This window comes from Mustelus asterias, chromosome 24 (assembly GCF_964213995.1).
Source record: "Mustelus asterias chromosome 24, sMusAst1.hap1.1, whole genome shotgun sequence".
NCBI classification, from domain to species: Eukaryota; Metazoa; Chordata; class Chondrichthyes; order Carcharhiniformes; family Triakidae; genus Mustelus; species Mustelus asterias.
In genome coordinates, this window is record NC_135824.1 from 3721676 (window position 1) to 3742750 (window position 21075).

General features: G+C 46.8%; 1 protein-coding gene across 4 annotated transcripts in view; it reads left to right on the forward strand.

Annotated features, from left to right (window-relative positions):
- Positions 1–6524: 6524 nt before the first annotated feature.
- ctdspl2a (CTD (carboxy-terminal domain, RNA polymerase II, polypeptide A) small phosphatase like 2a) overlaps positions 6525–21075 on the forward strand; it is a 69357-nt gene continuing 54806 nt past the window's right edge. For 2 of the 4 annotated variants that reach the window (XM_078241181.1, XM_078241183.1), the window contains exon 1: positions 6525–6716. The gene's annotated coding sequence lies outside the window, so the exon portion shown is untranslated. The remainder of the gene's footprint in view (positions 6717–21075) is intronic. The other 2 variants (XM_078241180.1, XM_078241182.1) reach the window with 2 other exon arrangements.

The window sequence follows — 21075 nt, forward strand, 5'->3', positions numbered from 1 at the left end:
CCAAAGTCAGGAGGGGTCTGGACAGAGTAGATGGTGAGAAACGTTCCCACTTGTGAAAAGATCAAGAACACGATGGCACAGAGTTAAAATAATTGGCAAAAGAAGTAAAAGCAAACGAGAAACTTATGGTGCACCATGTGGTTAAGAATTGGAATGCCCTTCCTGAGAGAGTGGTGGCGGTGGGTTTAATCAAGCATTCAGAAGAAAATTAGACTTATCTGAAAAGGAAGAATGTGCAGGGTTCCTGGACAAAGGTGAAAATGACACTAAGAGAATTGCTCATTCAGAGAGCCATTGCAAACATGATGGTCCAACTGACCACCTCCTTTGCTCTAATAATTCCCTGATGCCTCCACTTACAAAGTATGGTATATTAACTGCTTTCTGAACTTGCCTGTACATATATAGCAACTTTAATGTAGTAAAATGTCTGAAAAAGCATTTGGGACATGCTATTGTATCGGCCTGTGGAACCGATTTTAGAGATGGGTTAAGTGTGAATTAACACAATGAGCCATGACTGTTTAATAAATGAATAAGTATTATCCAATTGGGTAATGAGTCTTTACTTTCCAATGGGCAAGTGTACTGCAATGCTGGACATGTGGGCTGATCAATGATTGGAGTATGGGGTTGGGGTGGTTGAAGGCAGGAGACTAATGTAAAAGCTCCAGGAATACATCTAGTCAGAGTTGGCAACTCACCAGAAGGACAGAGAATTAGATAGGCTTCTGACCAGGTAATGTCTTTATGGGAATTATTTTGGGCAATTAAAAATAACAGCCTGTACATTTTCCTTCCCATACTATTTTTATCAAAAACATTTTTGCTATCAAAAATGTCCTTTGGCACTGATCATAGAATGTCCACAGCGCAGAAACAGGCCATATTTGGTGGGAGTTATTACATCATGAGCACAAGCAAATTGGATAAAGATTAGCCCAGGTTTCCACTCCTGGTTTGAGCTGTGGTGCAATATCTTTCATTAATAAATGCTTCTCGGAAGGATCACTTGAGCTCAGACCCCATGCAATGGTATCTTTTGCACTTTCAAGATCAGAATTGGGGTCATGTTGGCAGGAGGAAGGTTGGAGATTAAAACCAAATCATTTCCTAAACTTCAATAAGATTATGATGGCAGAGGCAGGGTGGTGGATGAAAAAATAAGTGCCTTTGCAATTCTGCAACACGACTCCCTGACCAGGTCACATTCCAGCGCTTGTAAAAAGGTGCAATGATACATCAATATGATTTAGTTGTATTATCTGTTAACGTTTGCTGGTATTTCCCCAAGTAGTTTAGCAAAAGCAGGTAGTGTGACATCATTTGGTGACAGATAACTACTCTCACAATCTCCTGAAAGCAGCAAATGGCTGCTTGTAGTAAGAGGGAAAAACTCAATTTTGCATTGTTTTTACTGATGAAAGACAGAGGAGGAGTTGGATTCTGGAGAATGGTTTATATATTTAAACTGCATTTAGCATAATGTCAGCGAGAAACACATCTATTGGCACTTGGGAATGTTCCTCACAACATCAACTTTGTCATAATTTAATCTGATTCCATTTCTTCAGCTGCTGCACAGAAAATAATGAAGAACTGCAATAGTTGGTAAGTACAGTATTATCACAAGTGAAAAGTAGATTTTCTTGTTAACATTGCACATTCTTTTCCCCTCCACCCTCTCTGGCCTGGTTGTGTCCTGCTGTCATCTCGGCCATGTTGAAAGAAGTCAGCACAAATTTGTTAAAGGAACATCATATTTGATCGAGTTATTTGTAGTAATGAAGTGGGTTGATTAGAGCATTGCTCTGTGCTATAAATTATGTATATGGGCTTGGGTATATAGGGCATAATTTGAAAGTTTGCAGATATTAAATTCAAATTTTGTAAAAGAGGATAGTTAACAGACTTCAGGATGACGTACTGGTAAACTGGGCAGACACATTGTAGACAAAATTTAACACCGAGATATGAGAGCAGTGAATTTTGGTAGGAAGAATGAGGAGAGGCAATCGGAACTAAATGGTGCAATCTTATAGGAGCAGAGAAACCTGGGGCTATATGTACACATTTTTGAAATTGACGGGCCAATTTGAAGGGTTTTTTTTCAAAAATACTTTATTGAATCCTGTCAGTCTCAGCTGGAAGATTGTTTAAACCTGAGCACTGAACTTTAGAAAGGATATGAAGCCCTTGGTGAGAGTGCAGAAGAAATTTACTAGAATGCTACCAGGGAAGAAGGGCTTGGCTATGTAGAGAAACTACAGTTGCTCTTCAAACAGAAGTCTGAGGAGATTTTATAAGGCCATTTAAGATCATGAATGGGTTTGAAATAGTATACAAATAGAAGGATTGGTAACTAGAGAGGACAGATTTAAGATGATTGGCAAAAGAGCCATGGGTAACATGAGGATCCTTTTTGAAGCAAGTTGTGAATGCACTACCGGAAAGGGTTCTGGAAGAATATCCAATATCATTCAAAAGAGAATTGGATACATTCTTGAAAGGTTTTTTTTTACAGGATTATGGGGAAAGAGGGTGTGCATAAATCGAATAACTCTTCCAAAGAGCTGGCACAGAAATGATTGGCTGAATTATACAGCACACAAGGAGTCCATTCTATGCTTTTAAATTTTCTACTTGATTGTCACTGCTATAGTTGCACTGCTTAATAATTAGGGAATTTAGGTAACAAATTAATATTGCTGGGGTATGTCCTAATGCGAAGCACCAACAGCTTCCTGCCACTGGCACTTAAACTTCTGGCCGGTATTGCTACTGCTTAGGTGTATACTGCAAGAATGACAAATAACATTGTGAGAAGTCACACAGCACCAGGTTATAGTCCAACAGGTTTATTTGAAATCACAAGCTTTCAGAGCACTGCTCCTTCATCGGGTGAGGTGGAGAGAGGCGCACAGGCTCAAAATATATAGGTGGAGTGACAATAGCCTGACACTCGCAGGTAATCAAGAATGTCAAAGGATAAGTACAGACAGTGTAGTGCAGTGTAGGCCGGCTGTATAACAAGTCTTTACAGGGTAAAGACCTTTAAAGACTTGTTATTCAGCTGGCCTACACTGTCTGTACTTATCCATTCATTTCTGTGACTTGGATGTAGGGATTTAAATGAAATAAATAGGGATAACTTGCATTCAATTCTTAGTAAATGATCCCACGATTTGCTATCCTTCATTTGGCAATCCTGTGAATAAAGCAAGGACAAGAATAACATGTCTAGTGAAAGACACAAGGCATTAAAGAGGGATGTTTGTCCTGCATTTAACCTCAGTTGGAGCATTTAATTTTATAAAAGCAAAATATTACAGATGCTAGAAATCTGAAAAGTGGAAAATGGTGGAAACACAGCACCTCTGGCAGCATCAATGGAGAGAGATCAAAAGAATCATTGAACTGAAAGGGAGTTTCTCTCCCCATTCGCTGCTTACCTGTTGAGTATTTATACCATTTTCTGTACTTAGAGGTGGTTTATGTTGGTTCCAGCATAGTTCAGTTCGTCAAACAGTTTTTATGGTTTACTGGACTTGTGGCAGAAGGGCATTAATCAGAAAATACAGAAGGCAATTGGTAAAATAAGCAGCGGAAATAAATAAAAATTAACTAACCTGTGCAGGGGAGTTGCGTTCCAGAATGTGCTCCTGAAAGGGTAGTAGAATCATGTTTTAACTTAACTTGGGGGAGCGGGAAGAGAAGATGGGCTAGCCCTTGCAGAGAGTAAGCAGAGACATGTTGGATCGAACAGCCTCTTCTGTTGGTCTTTTCAGAGACTACATGCCAGAAAGTCCTGGATTAGTTGTGAATGAAACGGGAAAATGCTGGAAAAACTCAGCAGGCTTGGTAACAGCTGTGGAGAGAGCAATGCTTTAAGTCCGCTGTGATTTTGGCTCGTAAAAAGTCATATATAACTCTCCACAGGTGCTGCAAGACCAGTTGAGTTTTTCCATCACATTCCTGTTTTTATTTTTACTCCATTCCTAAAGTGTTAAAGCCAATGCTCGGAGTGGACCAGGCAGACCTGAATCCATCACCTTCCTTGCTCCAAAAACCAAATTCAAATTGAATCCAATTCATGGTCCCCACAAGAGAGACGAGCATAAAGCTGACAAGAAAAGGCGTTGAATCTCATCTTGGGCTTGATTCATCACTTTGATTTATTATCACATGTATTGGGATACGGTGAAAAGTATTGTTTCTTGCACACCATCTATACAAAACATACCATTCATAGAGTACATGGGGGAGAAAGGAAAGGGTGCAGAATCTAGTGTTACAGTCATCGCGAGGGTGTAGAGAAAGATCCGCTTAATCTAGATCTTAGCCAAACTTTAGATAAAGGTAAAATACTGCGGATACTGGAACCTGAAACAAAAGCAGGAAATGCTGGAGAATCTCTGCAGGACTGACAGCAGCAGTGGAGAGAGAATAGAGGCAACGTTTCGAGTCTGGATGACCCTTTGTCAGAGCTCTATTCTCTCTCTCCGGAGGTGCTGTCAAACTTTCTAAGTTTCTCTAGCATTTTCTGTTTTAGTTTCATGCCCTCACCCAGCCTTCCCTAATGATCCCTTCCTCTTGCCCCTATGCCTCTACATCTCCCTCATTTACTGGTGATCACTCCAGTTCCCTATCCTTTCCAAATGCCCTGAGGCACCTCTTCCTTTCCTTGGCATCTTTCCCCTCTGTCCAGTTGCCCTAGTCTCTTTGCCCTGAGATACCCAACTCTTCTAAGAATAGAGCCAACATTTCGATTCTGGATGACCCTTCGTCAGAGCTCTATTCTCTCTCCATAGATGCTGTTAGACCTGCTGAGTTTCTCCAGCATTGTGTTTTTGTCTTAGCCAAGCTTTCCTGTTTTTATTTCAGATCTCTAGAACCTGCAGTAGGGGTGGCACAGTGGTTAGCACTGCTGCTTCACAGCGCCAGGAACCTGGGTTCGATTCTCGGCTTGGGTCACTGTTGGTGTGGAGTTTGCACATCCTCCTACATTCTTAAAGGTGTGCTGGTTAGGTGTATTGATCCGACTAGGGGAATTTCACAGTAACTTCGTTTCAGTGTTAATGTAAGCCTTACTTGTGACTGACAAATTTTATTTTGCTTTCACATCATTATTAGTTACTACGCTGGTTCTAAGGTGCTGTAACAATGCAGCATTGTAGAAATCATAGAATTCTACACTGCAGAAGGAGGCCATTTGGCCAATTGTGTCTGCACTGACCACAACCCCATCCAGGCCCTATCCCCATAACTCCATGCATTTACCCTAGCTAGTCCTCCTGACACTAAGGGGCAATTTAGCATGGCCAATCCACCTAATCCACACATCTTTGGACTGTGGGAGGAAACTGAAGCACCTGGAGGAAACTCATGCAGACACGGGGAGAATGTGCAGACTCTGCAGAGGCAGTGACCCAAGCCTGGTGCTGTGAGGCCCACGCAGAGCCTTCAACATGCCATTGATGAATACGAACATCTCGCCAAGGCCATCCCCACACCCCCATTTTCTTGCCTTCAAACAACCACACTACCTCAAACAGACCATTGTCCGCAGCAAACTACCCAGCCTTCAGGAGAATAGTGACCACAACACCAGACAACCCTACCACAGCAACCTCTGCAAGATGTGCCGGATCATCGACACGGATGCCATCATCTCACATGAGAACACCATCCACCAGGTACACGGTACATACTCTTGTCTACCTGATACGCTGCAGGAAAGGATGTCCTGAGGCATGGTATATGGGGGAGACCATGCAGATGCTACGCCAACGGATGAATGAACACTGCTCGACAAGCACCAGGCAAGACTGTTCTCTTCCTGTTAGAGAACACTTCAGCGGTCACGGGCATTCGGCCTCTGATCTTCGGGTAAGCGTTCTCCAAGGCGGCCTTCACGACACACAACAGCGCAGAGTCGCTGAGCAGAAACTGATAGCCAAGTTCCGCACACATGAGGATGGTCTCAACCGGGATCTTGGGTTTATGTCACACTATCTGTAACCTCCCATGACTTGCCTGGGCTTGCAAAATCTCACCAACTGTCCTGGCTGGAGACTATACATGTCTCTTTAATCTGTGCTTGACCCTCTCTCCACTCAGATTGTCTGTACCTTTGAGACTTGATTACCAGTGAAGACTCGCATTCCAACCATTACTTTGTAAATTGAGTTTGTGTCTTTATATGTCCTGTTTGTGAACAGAAATCCCACTCACCTGAAGAAGGGGCAGCGCTCCGAAAGCTAGTGGCTTATGCAACCAAATAAACCTGTTGGACTTTAACCTGGTGGTGTGAGACGGCTGGTTGTGAGGCAGCAGTGCTAAGCTCTGTGCCGCCCTGTCCTGTTGTACCATGGGTGGGAGTGGCACAGTGGCCGGTTGCAGCAGTTTGAAGTTGGCGGGCAGAGCAGGAGCGGGGGGCGTGGTGACGCTCACGCTGCGGCTGGGGGGGGGCGTGGCCAGGCTGTCATTGGGGCCCGCGAGTGCGCGCGCGCGCTCGCCCCCCCCCCGTTGTGTGTGCGCGCGCGCGGGCACGTGTGCATCCGGGTTCCCCGGGAGCCGTCTCTCCCTGTGTGTGTGCGCGGCGGCGGGAAATGGCGCCCGAATGCTGGCGGCTGTAAACAGCGAGCGAGCGGCGGCGGCCCAGCGACACGGAGCGGCCCCCGGGCCTCCCAGACAACACGGCCGGGCCCCAGCCGGTAAGGCCGCCTCGCGGGACAGGACACGCTGGCTTCCCCGCACAGCTTCCCCACCGCCCCCCCTCCCCGTCAACTGACAAAGGAGAGACCCCGGGGGGGAGGGGGGCGGTCTCCCGACACCTTCACCCGGGGAGCACAGCTACTCCAGGCCGGGGATGTGCTCTAGGCCCTGGGGGGTTGGCTAATTGCGGGGAGGGGACGCGGTTGCTGTGGGCCCGAGGCCGAGGGCCGCTCGGGATCTGTGCTAGGCCCCGGCTTCCCGGTTATCAATTCAACCCGAGCCCGCCCACTGATGTTCGCGCCGGGATAAATACCCACAGAGCGCCCGCTGCTGGGTTACTGGGGGGAGGGGAATCATCGGAAAGACGCATCAGCCCCTCCCCCCCCCCCGCGTCTCCCGCCAGCTGCCCCCCCCCACCCGCCAGTTGCACCCGCCAGCTGCCCCCCCACCCGCCAGCTGCCCCCCCCACCCGCCAGCTGCCCCCCGCCAGCTGCCCCCCGCCAGCTGCCCCCTCCCCCCGCCAGCTGCCCCCTCCCCCCGCCAGCTGCCCCCTCCCCCCGCCAGCTGCCCCCCCCACCCGCCAGCTGCCCCCCCCACCCGCCAGCTGCCCACCCCACCCGCCAGCTGCCCACCCCACCCGCCAGCTGCCTCCCCCCACCCGCCAGCTGCCTCCCCCCACCCGCCAGCTGCCTCCCCCCACCCGCCAGCTGCCTCCCCCCACCCGCCAGCTGCCCCCCACCCGCCAGCTGCCCCCCACCCGCCAGCTGCCCCCTCCCCACCCGCCAGCTGCCCCCTCCCCAGCTGCCCCCTCCCCACCCGCCAGCTGCCTCCTCCCCACCCGCCAGCTGCCCACCCGCCAGCTGCCCCCTCCCCACCCGCCAGCTGCCCCCTCCCCACCCGCCAGCTGCCCCCTCCCCACCCGCCAGCTGCCCCCTCCCCACCCGCCAGCTGCCCCCTCCCCACCCGCCAGCTGCCCCCTCCCCACCCGCCAGCTGCCCCCTCCCCACCCGCCAGCTGCCCCCTCCCCACCCGCCAGCTGCCCCCTCCCCACCCGCCAGCTGCCCCTCCCCCACCCGCCAGCTGCCCCTCCCCACCCGCCAGCTGCCCCTCCCCACCCGCCAGCTGCCCCCTCCCCACCCGCCAGCTGCCCACCCGCCAGCTTCCCCCTTCCCCACCCGCCAGCTGCCCCCTCCCCAGCTGCCCCCATCCCACCCGCCAGCTGCCCCCTCCCCACCCGCCAGCTGCCCCCTCCCCACCCGCCAGCTGCCCCCTCCCCACCCGCCAGCTGCCCCCTCCCCACCCGCCAGCTGCCCCCTCCCCACCCGCCAGCTGTCCCCACCCGCCAGCTGCCCCCTCCACCCGCCAGCTGCCCCCTCCACCCGCCAGCTGCACCCGCCAGCTGCCCCCTCCACCCGCCAGCTGCCCCCTCCACCCGCCAGCTGCCCCCTCCACCCGCCAGCTGCCCCCCTCACCCGCCAGCTGCCCCCTCCCCACCCGCCAGCTGCCCCCTCCCCACCCGCCAGCTGCCCCCTCCCCACCCGCCAGCTGCCCCCTCCCCACCCGCCAGCTGTCCCCACCCGCCAGCTGCACCCGCCAGCTGCCCCCTCCACCCGCCAGCTGCCCCCTCCACCCGCCAGCTGCCCCCCACCCGCCCGCCAGCTTCCCCCCCACCAGCTGCCCCCCCACCCGCCAGCTGCCCCCGCCAGCTGCAGCCCCCACCCGCCAGCTGCACCCCCCCACCCGCCAGCTGCCCCCCTCACCCGCCAGCTGCCCCTCCCCTGCCCCCGGCCAGCTGCCCCCCCCCCCGCGCCAGCTGTGACTCTGTCTCCCCAGATGCCCCCGTCTCCCCAGATGCCCCCAAACACACTGCGCTCCTTGAACACGCTGCCCCCCTCTAAACGTGCTGCCCCCCCCTCTAAACGTGCTGCCCCCCCCTCTAAACGTGCTGCCCCCCCTCTAAACGTGCTGCCCCCCCTCTAAACGTGCTGCCCCCCCTTTAAACGTGCTGCCCCCCTCTAAACGTTCTGCCCCCCCTCTAAACGTTCTGCCCCCCCTCTAAACGTGCTGCCCCCCCTCTAAACGTGCTGCCCCCCCTCTAAACGTGCTGCCCCCCCTCTAAACGTGCTGCCCCCCCTCTAAACGTGCTGCCCCCCCTCTAAACGTGCTGCCCCCCCTCTAAACGTGCTGCCCCCCCTCTAAACGTGCTGCCCCCCCTCTAAACGTGCTGCCCCCCCTCTAAACGTGCTGCCCCCCCCTCTAAACGTGCTGCCCCCCCCTCCAAACACGCTGCCCCCCCCTCCAAACACGCTGCCCCCTCCAAACACGCTGCCCCCCCTAAACACGCTGCCCCCTCCAAACACGCTGCCCCCTCCAAACACGCTGCCCCCTCCAAACACGCTGCCCCCTCCAAACACGCTGCCCCCTCCAAACACGCTGCCCCCTCCAAACACGCTGCCCCCTCCAAACACGCGGCCCCCTCCAAACACGCTGCCCCCTCCAAACACGCGGCCCCCTCCAAACACGCGGCCCCCTCCAAACACGCGGCCCCCTCCAAACACGCTGCCCCCCCAAACCCGCTGCCCCACCCCTCCAAACGCGCTCCCCCACCCCTCCAAACGCGCTGCCCCCCCCACCCCTCCAAACGCGCTGCCCCCCCACCCCTCCAAATGCTCTGCCCCCCACCCCTCCAAACGCTCTGCCCCCCCACCCCTCCAAACGCTCTGCCCCCCCACCCCTCCAAACGCGCTGTCCCCCCCACCCCTCCAAACGCGCTGTCCACCCCACCCCTCCAAACGCGCTGTCCCCCCCACCCCTCCAAACGCGCTGCCCCCCCACCCCTCCAAACGCGCTGCCCCCCCACCCCTCCAAACGCGCTGCCCCCCCCCCACCCCTCCAAATGCGCTGCCCCCCAAAAGGCGCTGCTCCCCCACCCCTACAAACGCGCAGCCCGCCCCCCCCCTTCCAAACGAGCTGTCCCCCACCCCCCGACACACTGACCCCCCCACCCCGGACCCACCGCCTCCCCGGACACACCTTGCCCATCTGTCTCCCCATACCTGCTGGTGAACACCCTAGTTCTCTCCCCTTTCCACATGCCCTGAGGGACCTCTACTTTGCATTCTTCCCCTCTGGTTTCCCCAGCCATCTGCCTCTTTGCCCCAAGGCACCCAACTCGCTCAAGATGTCCAGGTGCCCCTCATCTCCTCCTTCCCCTCCCCAAGTCATGCCACTTCAACCTCACTGATGCATATACCCCATTAACCAACAACTTGTATTTAAGTTTCAAAAACAGAAAATGCTGGAAAATCTCAGCAGTTCTGACAGCATCTGCGGAGAGAGAATAGAGCCAATATTTTGAGTCTGCGTGATCCTTTATTAGAGCTTAGAGCAAAGAAAATCATAAGAGATTTATACTATGTGTGGCGGGGGGGGGGGGGGGGGGGTGCTGTATTTGGACAAAGGGAATGTAAATAAGGATGAAGCAACATAGATAGGAGGAGGTCATTTGGCCCTTCGAGCCTGCTCCTCCATTCATCACAATCGTGGCTGATCGTCCAACTCAATAGCCTAATCCTGCTTTCTCCCCATAACCTTTGATCCCATTTGCCCCAAGTGCTGTATCCAGCAGCCTCTTGAATATATGCAATGTTTTGGCATCAACTACTTCCTGTGGTAATGAATTCCACAGGCTCACCACTCTTTGGGTGAAGAAATGTCTCCTCACCTCCGAATACCCCACTAAAGAACAACTTACATTTAAGTTTTGAAAACAGAAAATGCTGCAAAATCTCAGCAGGTCTGACAGCATCTGTGGAGAGAGAATAGAGCCAACGTTTCAAGTCTGGATGACCCTTTGTCAGAGCTAAGAAAATCTGGAGTAGCTGTGCTCCCTGGGGGCGGGGGAGGCTGAGAGTGTCCATTAAGTGATCAGAATGTGTGAAAGGATTTAAGTTTATTTATATTTGTTTATTTATTAGTGTCACAAGTAGATTTACATTAACTGCAATGAAGTTACTATGAAAATATGTTCCCTTAAACAAAATGAATGCACAGTATTTTTATAGTTTGCATGTATCTTTGTTCTTCGTATCTTACCTCCTTTGTTGTACATTTAGAATTCACTCAACCATATTTTTACTGTTTGGTTTGGGGTTTTTTAAATAATCAGACTTCTACCTGATGTGATGTTGGCATGGTGAAATTTAGCAAAAGTTTAAAACATAGTTGGATCATCAGAAAATGCAGGCAAAGCACAGTTGTTAGCACCTGTAAACAAAAGGGATTGGTTAATCTTATCAGTGTATTGTAAGTTCTCGGCAGATTTTACATTTTAAAAACCTAAATTAGTTTCTGGCAAAAGCTGTCCAAATAATAATCTTTCACTGGATTTTAGCAATGTGTTTATTTTTTTTGATGGATCTAATTGGAAGTGGTATGTTAGGGGTCTTTATGAACAATTACAGAGGTGGGGGGGGGGCATCAGTTGCTCAGAAATTAGGTTGCAATCGCTACACTTACAATGAATGTGACCATAATGAATAAACTAATTTAGGAGAATTATTTCAATAATAAAATTTTCATTTCAAACATCATATATTAAAATGCCTGCAAATCTCCTGTCCCTCCTGTATCCCCAAGGTACCCACGATGTCATACAGAAATCAGCTGCTTTGACATTTTACATTCACTCTGCTCACTTGTTTGAACAGGCCAGCTGTAAGGCTGGCAACCCCATCATGCTTGTCTCAGTGGAGTATCTAATTTTAAAATCACCTGGTCTGACCTAACAGCTGATTTTAGGCTTCCCCCGGTAAAACAACTCAAAACATTGAAAACCAGGCCGGTGCAGACTGAAAGCCAAATGGTAAACTGTTGTACCTCTCAAAATTAGCTGCCAGGGAGACTATGGCTGCATTTTATTGCCTATCCCTTGTTACTCAAGGGAGACATAGTGGTTGACCTTTATATGGCTGAGTGGCTTGGTTGGCCTCTAAAGAGGACCTTAGGTATATTAACATCATGGTTATGTTACCTGACAAGTAATCCTGAGACCTCGAGTAATGGATTCAAAGACATGAGTTTAAATCCCAGCATGGTAGTCAGGGAATTTAAATTGATTAATTTAAATAAATCAGGAATTTTATTTAAAAAACAGACTAGCATCAGTAATGGTGAAACTATTGGATTGTTGTAAAAACCCATCCAGTTCACTGATGTCCTTTAGGGAAGGAAATCTGCCATCCTTATCTGGATTACATGTGACTCCAAACCCACAACAATGTGGTTAACTCTTGATTGTCCTCTGAAATGGTCCGGAAGCTACTTAGTCGTATCTTGAGGGCATTAAAAAATGGGCAGTAAATAATAGTTTTGTCACATCCCACAAGTGAATAAAAAAAGAGTCCACCATATAGCGTGAGATTGGTGTTACAAGTAGCATTCCCTTTCCTGTTAATGACAACTTGGCAGCCTTCTTGGACTTTAACAAACACTAGCCAGATTTATTGAATTTAATTTCACAAAGTGCCATGGTGGGATTTGACTTGTATCCAGTACCATCCACACTGATGAGGTCCAGGAATTTTACTGTTGGCATGCAGCCAGGCGTGTGGGACCTGGACTTGAAAAATATAAAGGCAGTAACTTGATACAAACCCATGTTACAATGGGCAAAACGCTCGTGGGCAATGCAGGTTGTCATTTACAACTTGCGCCATGCAGCATGGGCTGTGTTGTATATATTCTAGTCTCTTTTCCAGTGGGGCTTTACTTTTCAACAAGAAACAGCCAGGATTTGAAGTATTTGCTCCCTATTTGGCAATATTTTATGTATTGCAAGCAATATTTTTGTTTCACAAGTAGGAGATGGATGGGGGGGGGAGGTCAGGCATAATAGGTTAAATAAGTGTGCATTGGGAGGTTTATTTGAATCGGCCTTAGTTTGCACATATGATCATACAAGTGGAAAATCCCATAGAAGCATACCATACAAAAGGAGACCAATCACTCCATCATCACCTGTGCTAGCTCTTTATCTATCTAATTAGTTTGAACTAATTTGTCTTGCTGCTGTGCTTTTTTCCCCATAGCCCTATATTTTTTTCCTTTCCAGTATTTATCTAATTCCCCATTGAAAGTTAACAGCTGAATGCTGAATTGTACTATCTCTCAGGTAGACCTGGTTTGACAGATTTGACAGCTGTGCTCATTAGATTTTCATTACAGATAGAATTAAGATTCGAGATCTGATCTCAATTTCGTTGTATAAATGTAAGGAATAGATGCTGCAAAGACTCAGTAATACACCTGGGCACCAATCTTGGCATCATCGTGCCACTTTGCCAGCCTTTCAGCCTAAATTGTGTTCTGGATTTGTGACACAAGAATCTAGATCGAGTCTGTTGAAATTATTTACAGTTGTTGGAAGAAGCATTCATCCTATCGTTGTGGGCTATGTTTAGATTTGGGTCTCAGTCACAGGCAATATTAATGCACTGTATCATCCAGCTCCTTCTCTCAACATTTCCCCCTAAAACTTGGAAACACCTAAAGAGCATTTTAATGGTGTTTTCTTAATATAAATTATAATGTGATTTAATTTCTGCACTACATGTCATTCCTTAGGCAATAGGTTGGTTTGGTAATTTTTCAATGCTGTTTTTTAAAATTACTTTAAGGGATGTGTCACAAGCAATGCCAGCATTTGTTAGCCATCCCTAATTGCCCTTGAACTTAGTGACTTGCTTGGCTATTTCAGAGGGCAATTAGAAATCGACCACATTCCTGTGGGTCTGGAGTGACAGGTAGGCCAGGTCTGGTAAAGATGGCAGATTTCCTTCCCTAAAGGTCATTAGTGGACCAGATGTGTTTTTACATCATTTGATAGTTTCATAGGAAAATTGATGGCACTTTTATATTCCACATTTATTAATTGAATTTACATTCCGCCAGTTGCCTTGGTGGAATTTTAACCCCATGTCCCAGGGTATTAGCTTGGCTGTCTGGATTACTAATCCAATGACATTACCACAATGCTATCATCTCCCCTAATCTGCTGTCTGATTTAATCTGTAGTCAGATTTTAAGCTTTTCCTTGGTAATTCAGTATTGTTACTTATTCGGTTACAAAGGCAAAATACTGCAGATGCTGGAAGTCTGAAATCATCATAGTCCCATAAACTGAAAAAAGTACAAGACACGCTTTCACTCTACTGCTAGCAGTACAAGTCAAAAACAATTAACAGAAAATTTAGGAAATATCCCGGAGCTCAGGCAGCATCTGTGGAGAGAGAAGCAAGAGTTAACGATTCAGGTCAATGACTTTCATCACTGGTCTCGAACGTTAACTCTGCCCTCGTCACACCTGTTACTGCTGGCAGTAGAGTGAAAGCGTGTCTTGCACTTTTTTCCATTTATGGCTCTATTATGATATCCTGACCTATGATTCTCAAAAGTTTGTCCCTCTTTTTTTAAAAAGGGGGGCTTTATTTCAGATTACTGAACAGATGTTACAAATTTCTGTATGTTTTTTGACTGGGATTGACTATTCTTAGCAATATAGAATCGTAGAATCATACAGTGCAGAAGGAGGCCGTTCGGCCCATAGCGTCTGCACCGACCACAATCCCACCCATGCCCTATCCCTATAACCTCATGCATTTATCCTGGCTAGTTCCCCTGACATTAAGGGACAATTTAGCATGACCAATCTACCTAATCCGCATACCTTTCGCACTGTGGGAGGAAACCGGAGCACCTGGAGGAAACCCATGCAGACTTGGGGAGAACGTGCAAACTCCGCACAGACAGTGACCCAAGCCGGGAATCGAACCCAGGAACCCTGGCGCTGTGAGGCAGCAATGCTAACCACTGTGCCATCGTGCCGTCCATGCCCATATAGATCAGAATATCTTTTATTTTTGTGAATAAGGAAACTGCACTGGATATTTTGTTTTAAAATAAAAATGTCTGCTGCGAGCCCTTGATTTTAAAAATAAACCATGACCACTACATACCGAGCATTCAGAGGATGCATTTTTGTTGGGCAAAGTTTTAATTGCTAAAGATTTTAAATGTACTTAGGGTACCTTCTTTTTGCTATTGTGAGTTTGCATCTTTGTGGGTCTCAATTTTCAGACTTTCTATAAAGGAACTGTTTTTACAAGATACTCAACATTCGTTGAGGTAGTTTGAGAATTTGTTCACAATGTGTTAAAGCTGCTAGTGGTAAAAAGGCACGGCTGTATGTGAATTGGATGTAGTTTAATATTCAAAGTTTAAAAATAAATCCGAAATCTTCCCTTGCTAAAATTTGTTGGCTTCAGAATAAAATGTTGCGCAACAAGCCTCTGCTCAAAATCCAAGATTGTTGACCATAATAAGACATAGGAGCAGAAGTAGGTCATTCAGCCCATCAAGTTTGCTCTGCCATTCAATGAGATCATGATTGATCTGATATGGTTTTCCTCATCTCCACTTTCCCGTGTTATCCCAATAAGACCATTTGATCAGATTTGTAAATTTAACAATGAATTACTCAAGGTAAGAACACCAGCAGAGCGCTAATGATTTCAGCATCTCCTTCCTTCATCAACTTCAGTCATGTCCCCCCAGCAGCAGCTGATACGGTTGATTCTATGTTGTTAGACCAGTACTTCCTTTCAAGTTCTAGAACTCCCTCCTAAACCTCTGTCCATCTTTTCTTCTTTAACACGCTCCTTAAAATGTACCTCTTTGACCAAACTATTTTCATCTGAATTGAATATCGCCGTTTGTGGACTGTTGTCAAATCACAGCTATATGAAGTGGCTGAGACATTTTATTATGTTAAAGGCGCTATATAAATGCAAGTTGTTGTTTCAAAAAACCTTGGGCTGTATTTTCTCCTTGGTCCTTCTGCAAAGAGTCTTGGCAAACTATGGAAAGAGGAGACAAAGTAATTACTCAATTAAACGTCAAAAGCAAAATTAGGAGTTTGCAAGCATTCACAGGGATTGGGATTAAAGTATACACTAACAGCACAATTATTCCTAGACATTTTAGTTCATATGTATCATTGCACATGCAATGTGATGGAAGGGTTGTGTGAAAATGATGAAGGTAAACAATGTAAAGGACCATCACTTGTGTCATCAGTATTAGCTTTTCTGGATATGGTTTTCTGAAGAATTATTAGAGGTGGATACTCGAGTGATCAAGCAATAAATCGTGAAATGAAAGTGGTGGATAAGTGCATTTTTCAAGGTTTACAGTCATTATCTAAACCCCAAGTTTACATTAGTTCTGGAATCACTTTATGGTATCTTCTTAGATCCTATATGGTGGGGACTTCGCACACTCTGTACTGGTGGTGCATGGACTCAGAATTTGGTCAAAGCCTGTGAATGATGTTTGACTTTAGTTATAGATGAAGTTGCGACATAGAGACAAGAGAGTTGGGGGAGGAGTATACAAATAGAGGGATTATTCATAATTTTTAAAAAAGTTTTTTAAGTATGACTCCAGAACAGACTTGTGATGTTGAGATTATTGTGTGATTGTATAGTATTAAAGTATGACTGGAGATTAACAAAGGATATTGATCAACAGAATATTCAATGGGTGTGAGTAGATCAATGGAGATATTTTCTTCATTGCATACACTCAGTTTTGATGAGTAAATCTAGTGCTGTTGGCAAAACTGTTCAGCACTTTTTACACTTGTAAGCAACATATTTGGGGAAAAAACAGAATTGAGCTTGTTGATTAATAATTAAAATAGCTTCAGTTGCAGTAACAGCAATCTGAAAATTCATGTTTTTGCATGTTTTTAATTTGATGTGTCTGTACAAAATAATCAGCCTGCAGCCCCCAAATTTGTGCTATTCTGGGTCCAAACAAAATTTTGCTGTCTGTATTTTTTGGCCTTTCATGAAACCCCACTCCTTGTCTCAGCCAATCATGTTGTACAGTTTCCCTCTCTCCTCATCACTTTGACCAACCTCAAATTTCCTACTGGACTCAGCATCCATTTTCCTTCAGTGTCTACAACAAACTTTGTGATGTTTTTCTACAACAAGGTGCAATAGCGATGTAAGCTGTTTTATTGCTGCTGATCATACAGCCCCACTGCTGTAGTGTTCTGCTTTGCAAATTGGTAGAAATATTTCCAGTGCCTGTTTTCCAATTAATAATTTGCTCTTTTGCCTGTACAGCTATCCCAGAGCATTAATCCATTGTGTGAAAGAGCACTGAAATGACTAAACTCTGATGAGTAAAATTCACCACATTTCTAGTGACCCACTTTTGCCACCTCCTCTCCCATGGTTTCATGCAGCCAGATGCAGTTTTAGATAGTTCAGAGACTGTTGCAATAGTGTTGCAAACCTATGAGAAATCTGTTTACATATTTGATGTGGTTGTATTGTATAATTTAGAGTTGATTTAGGATATGTGAACCCTTTTAAGCAACATATCTGTTGAGTTGAAAGTTCTGGTTCTGATTTTAGAACATAGAACATAGAAAGCCACAACACAAACAGGCCCTTCGGCCCACAAGTTGCGCCGATCACATCCCCGCCTCTAGGCCTATCTATAGCCCTCAATCCCATTAAATCCCATGTACTCATCCAGAAGTCTCTTAAAAGACCCCAACGAGTTTGCCTCCACCACCACCGACGCCAGCCGATTCCACTCACCCACCACCCTCTGAGTGAAAAACTTACCCCTGACATCTCCTCTGTACCTACCCCCCAGCACCTTAAACCTGTGTCCTCTCGTAGCAACCATTTCAGCCCTTGGAAATAGCCTCTGAGAGTCTACCCTATCCAGACCTCTCAACATCTTGTAAACCTCTATCAGGTCACCTCTCATCCTTCGTCTCTCCAGGGAGAAGAGACCAAGCTCCCTCAACCTATCCTCATAAGGCATGCCCCCCAATCCAGGCAACATCCTTGTAAATCTCCTCTGCACCCTTTCAATGGCTTCAACATCTTTCCTGTAATGAGGTGACCAGAACTGCGCGCAGTACTCCAAGTGGGGTCTAACCAGGGTCCTATAAAGCTGCAGCATTATCTCCCGACTCCTAAACTCAATCCCTCGATTAATGAAGGCCAGTACGCCGTACGCCTTCTTGACCGCATCCTCCACCTGCGAGGCCGATTTAAGAGTCCTATGGACCCGGACCCCAAGGTCCTTCTGATCCTCTACACTGCTAAGAATGGTACCCTTCATATTATACTGCTGCTTCATCCCATTGGATCTGCCAAAATGGATCACCACACACTTATCCGGGTTGAAGTCCATCTGCCACTTCTCCGCCCAGTCTTGCATTCTATCTATGTCTCGCTGCAACTTCTGACATCCCTCCAAACTATCCACAACACCACCTACCTTGGTGTCGTCAGCAAACTTACCAACCCATCCCTCCACTTCCTCATCCAGGTCATTTATGAAAATGACAAACAGCAAGGGTCCCAGAACAGATCCCTGGGGCACTCCACTGGTCACTGACCTCCATGCAGAGAAAGACCCCTCCACAGCCACTCTCTGCCTTCTGCAGGCAAGCCAGTTCTGGATCCACAAGGCAACAGCCCCTTGGATCCCATGCCCTCTCACTTTCTCAAGAAGTCTTGCATGGGGGACCTTATCGAACGCCTTGCTGAAGTCCATATAGACCACATCCACCGCTCTTCCTTCGTCAATTTTGGTTCTGATTTGAAATGAAAACTTTTTGCAAAGATTAGGCATACTGCAGAATGTGGTAATTGCATTGTTCTTGTTAGCCTTTCTCTGTATGTGGCAGAATTGGTGAAGGAATGGACTTTCCTGCAACCCTTACCTCCTGCTGAAGCTGTAGAAGAAAGTTGAGGGAGTTCAAAAATGGAAATACTGACTCAGAGCAACAAAAAAAAATCAAGTTCCATTGGGATTGGGCCCCATTTATAAAGTTGGGAGAATCCGTAATCTAGAACACATTTTTCGGTTGTAAGAGAAGCTCATTTTACTTTAGGATTTGCAGACCAAAGTATTAGTTTTCACATCAAAATTACTCTATCTGGGCTGTCAGATTGCTTAGAAATGGTAATAAATAGTAAAGCTGGCAAAACGTAAATGCTGTTATTTGAGGTAAAGCTTTTTTGTTGGAGATTGGTTAGTGTTGTTCCTTTGCCCCTCACAACCTATGCTGGCAGATAGTGATACCACATTGGACCATTGTAGCTGTGTTTACTCAATCTTGCTATGATCTTGTTAATGCTTGGATGTCCCAATTGTTACTTTATAACATGTAATGGATATTCTTGATGTTATAAACAATTGTATAATCTAACTGCCATCCCTACATTTGCCACAATATTTCTGCATCTCCACTCTTGATGCCCTTGCACTCAGCAAAGCCTTGACTTTCCCCCATCGTGATCATCCTTCTTGTATGAATCCTATATCCTCAAGTCCAAGGAACACAAACTTGAGGGTATTTGGTGTACAATTTGTTTAGCTATCTATCACCAGGTCCCATCCTAGGATCTTCCTGGATAGCAAAGGTAAGTCTATCGACTTCCTTTATCCATGACCAGCCATCCCTCAAACCCCTCTCTATGCTCACCTGGCTCCAGCAAGTGAGAGAAGCTCATAGACTTCTTTCTCACAAAGATTGAAGCCACCTGTTCTGTACCTTCCTTCTCCTCTCTCTCCTCTCTAACTTGTGAAGAGAGAAACAGAGTTAATCTTTCAAGCCAGTGACCTTTCACTGGGACTGAAAAAAATTAGAGATGTAATAGATTTTAAACAAGAACAGAGACGGAAATGGGGGCAGAGGAAAGGTGAAAATAGAAAGGAAGAAAGAAAGGTTTGCATTTCTGTAGTGTCTTTCAGACATAGAATGTCCCAAAGTGTTTTACAGCTAATGAAGTAATTTTTTTAAGTATTGTTACCGTTATTAGCCAGCACGGCAGCACTCTGATGATGGCTAGATAATTGTAATGTTGATTGAGGGATAAATATTGGCTAGGACATCGGGAATAATTCCCTTGCTTTTCAGAATAGTGCTTTGGAATCTTTTATATCCACCTTAGAGGGCAGACTTAGGTTAACGTTCATCAGACAGGTAGCGTACCCAAAAGTGCAGCACTTGCTCAATATTCCACTGGAGTGTCAGCCTGGAGTACTGTGCTCAAGACTCTGGAGTCAGACTTGAACGCACAACTTTGTGACTCGGACAAAAATGTTACCAACTGAGCCACAGTCAAACTTGTGAGGAATGAGGATGCTTGTGTAGCAATTGTACCATCTGCAAGATCCTTTGCAGCAACTTGCCATGTCTCCTTCAACAGCATCTTCCAACCGCAAGTTCTACCACACGGAAGAAAGAGGAGCAGATGCAAAAGAATACCACCACTTGCGATTTCCCCGCCAAGTCTCACACCAACTTGATACAAAGCCACTACCTTTCCCATCCCTTCACTATCACTGGCAGAATATCATGGAGTTCCCTTCCTGACAGAACTATGGGATATCTGTGTCTCACTGGCTTAAATGGTTTAAGAATGCGGTTCACCACCAAGTTAAGATCGACAATAAATATTGTCATTGTCAGAAATGCTCCCATTCCATGAACAAATGGAAAAGTTGCATCTGTTGATTTTATTATGGTCTGAAAGGAATTGGTGCTGTCCTCTGGTAGTTCACCCAATGGAGACTCTTCATGTGTTATTTGACAGTGAATGGCACACCAGCTGAGTAAATGTTACCGTAACACTTTGCAAGCGGGGATTGAGTAGATGGTCACTGGATTGTCTTGAGCAACAGAAGGACTGGCTGAATTTCCACCCATTCTAGTCTAGTCCCATTCAGCCTTGCGTGTTTCCTGTTGTTGCTGGACCACCTCACTTGGGACAGACTGAGGATAAAATTAGAACTATTGTGGGCTTAGTATCAAATTGGGTAGTGTATTTACTCACTAATGTATGGGGTAGCATGCCTTTATAAAATTGTTTTAAAGATATAAATCCATAGTTGTATTATGATATTATTAATCATCCATCAACAATACCATTTTGTAGCTGAGAGAAGTGACTGGTGTATGGTTCTGCTGTGACATTGGGTGTAAACAATGTGATGTATTCACATGGATTATGCAGTTACATCATTGTTAACTGTTTTGTTAATGAAACAAAAACATCCCTTTAAGGCAGATAGCCCATTTACCATCAGTAGAGTGTTGCTGTCGTCTTGCCTTTGTTGTGGATTCAAGCTCCTTCAGGTTGTGAAACTCAACCAAAAGAGCTGCTGAGGCCATTTGGACTCCACACTAAAATACAAACTTCTACAAAGTAGTCAATGTGATATTTTCTCTCTTTCTGGCACGTGATTTGATTCCAG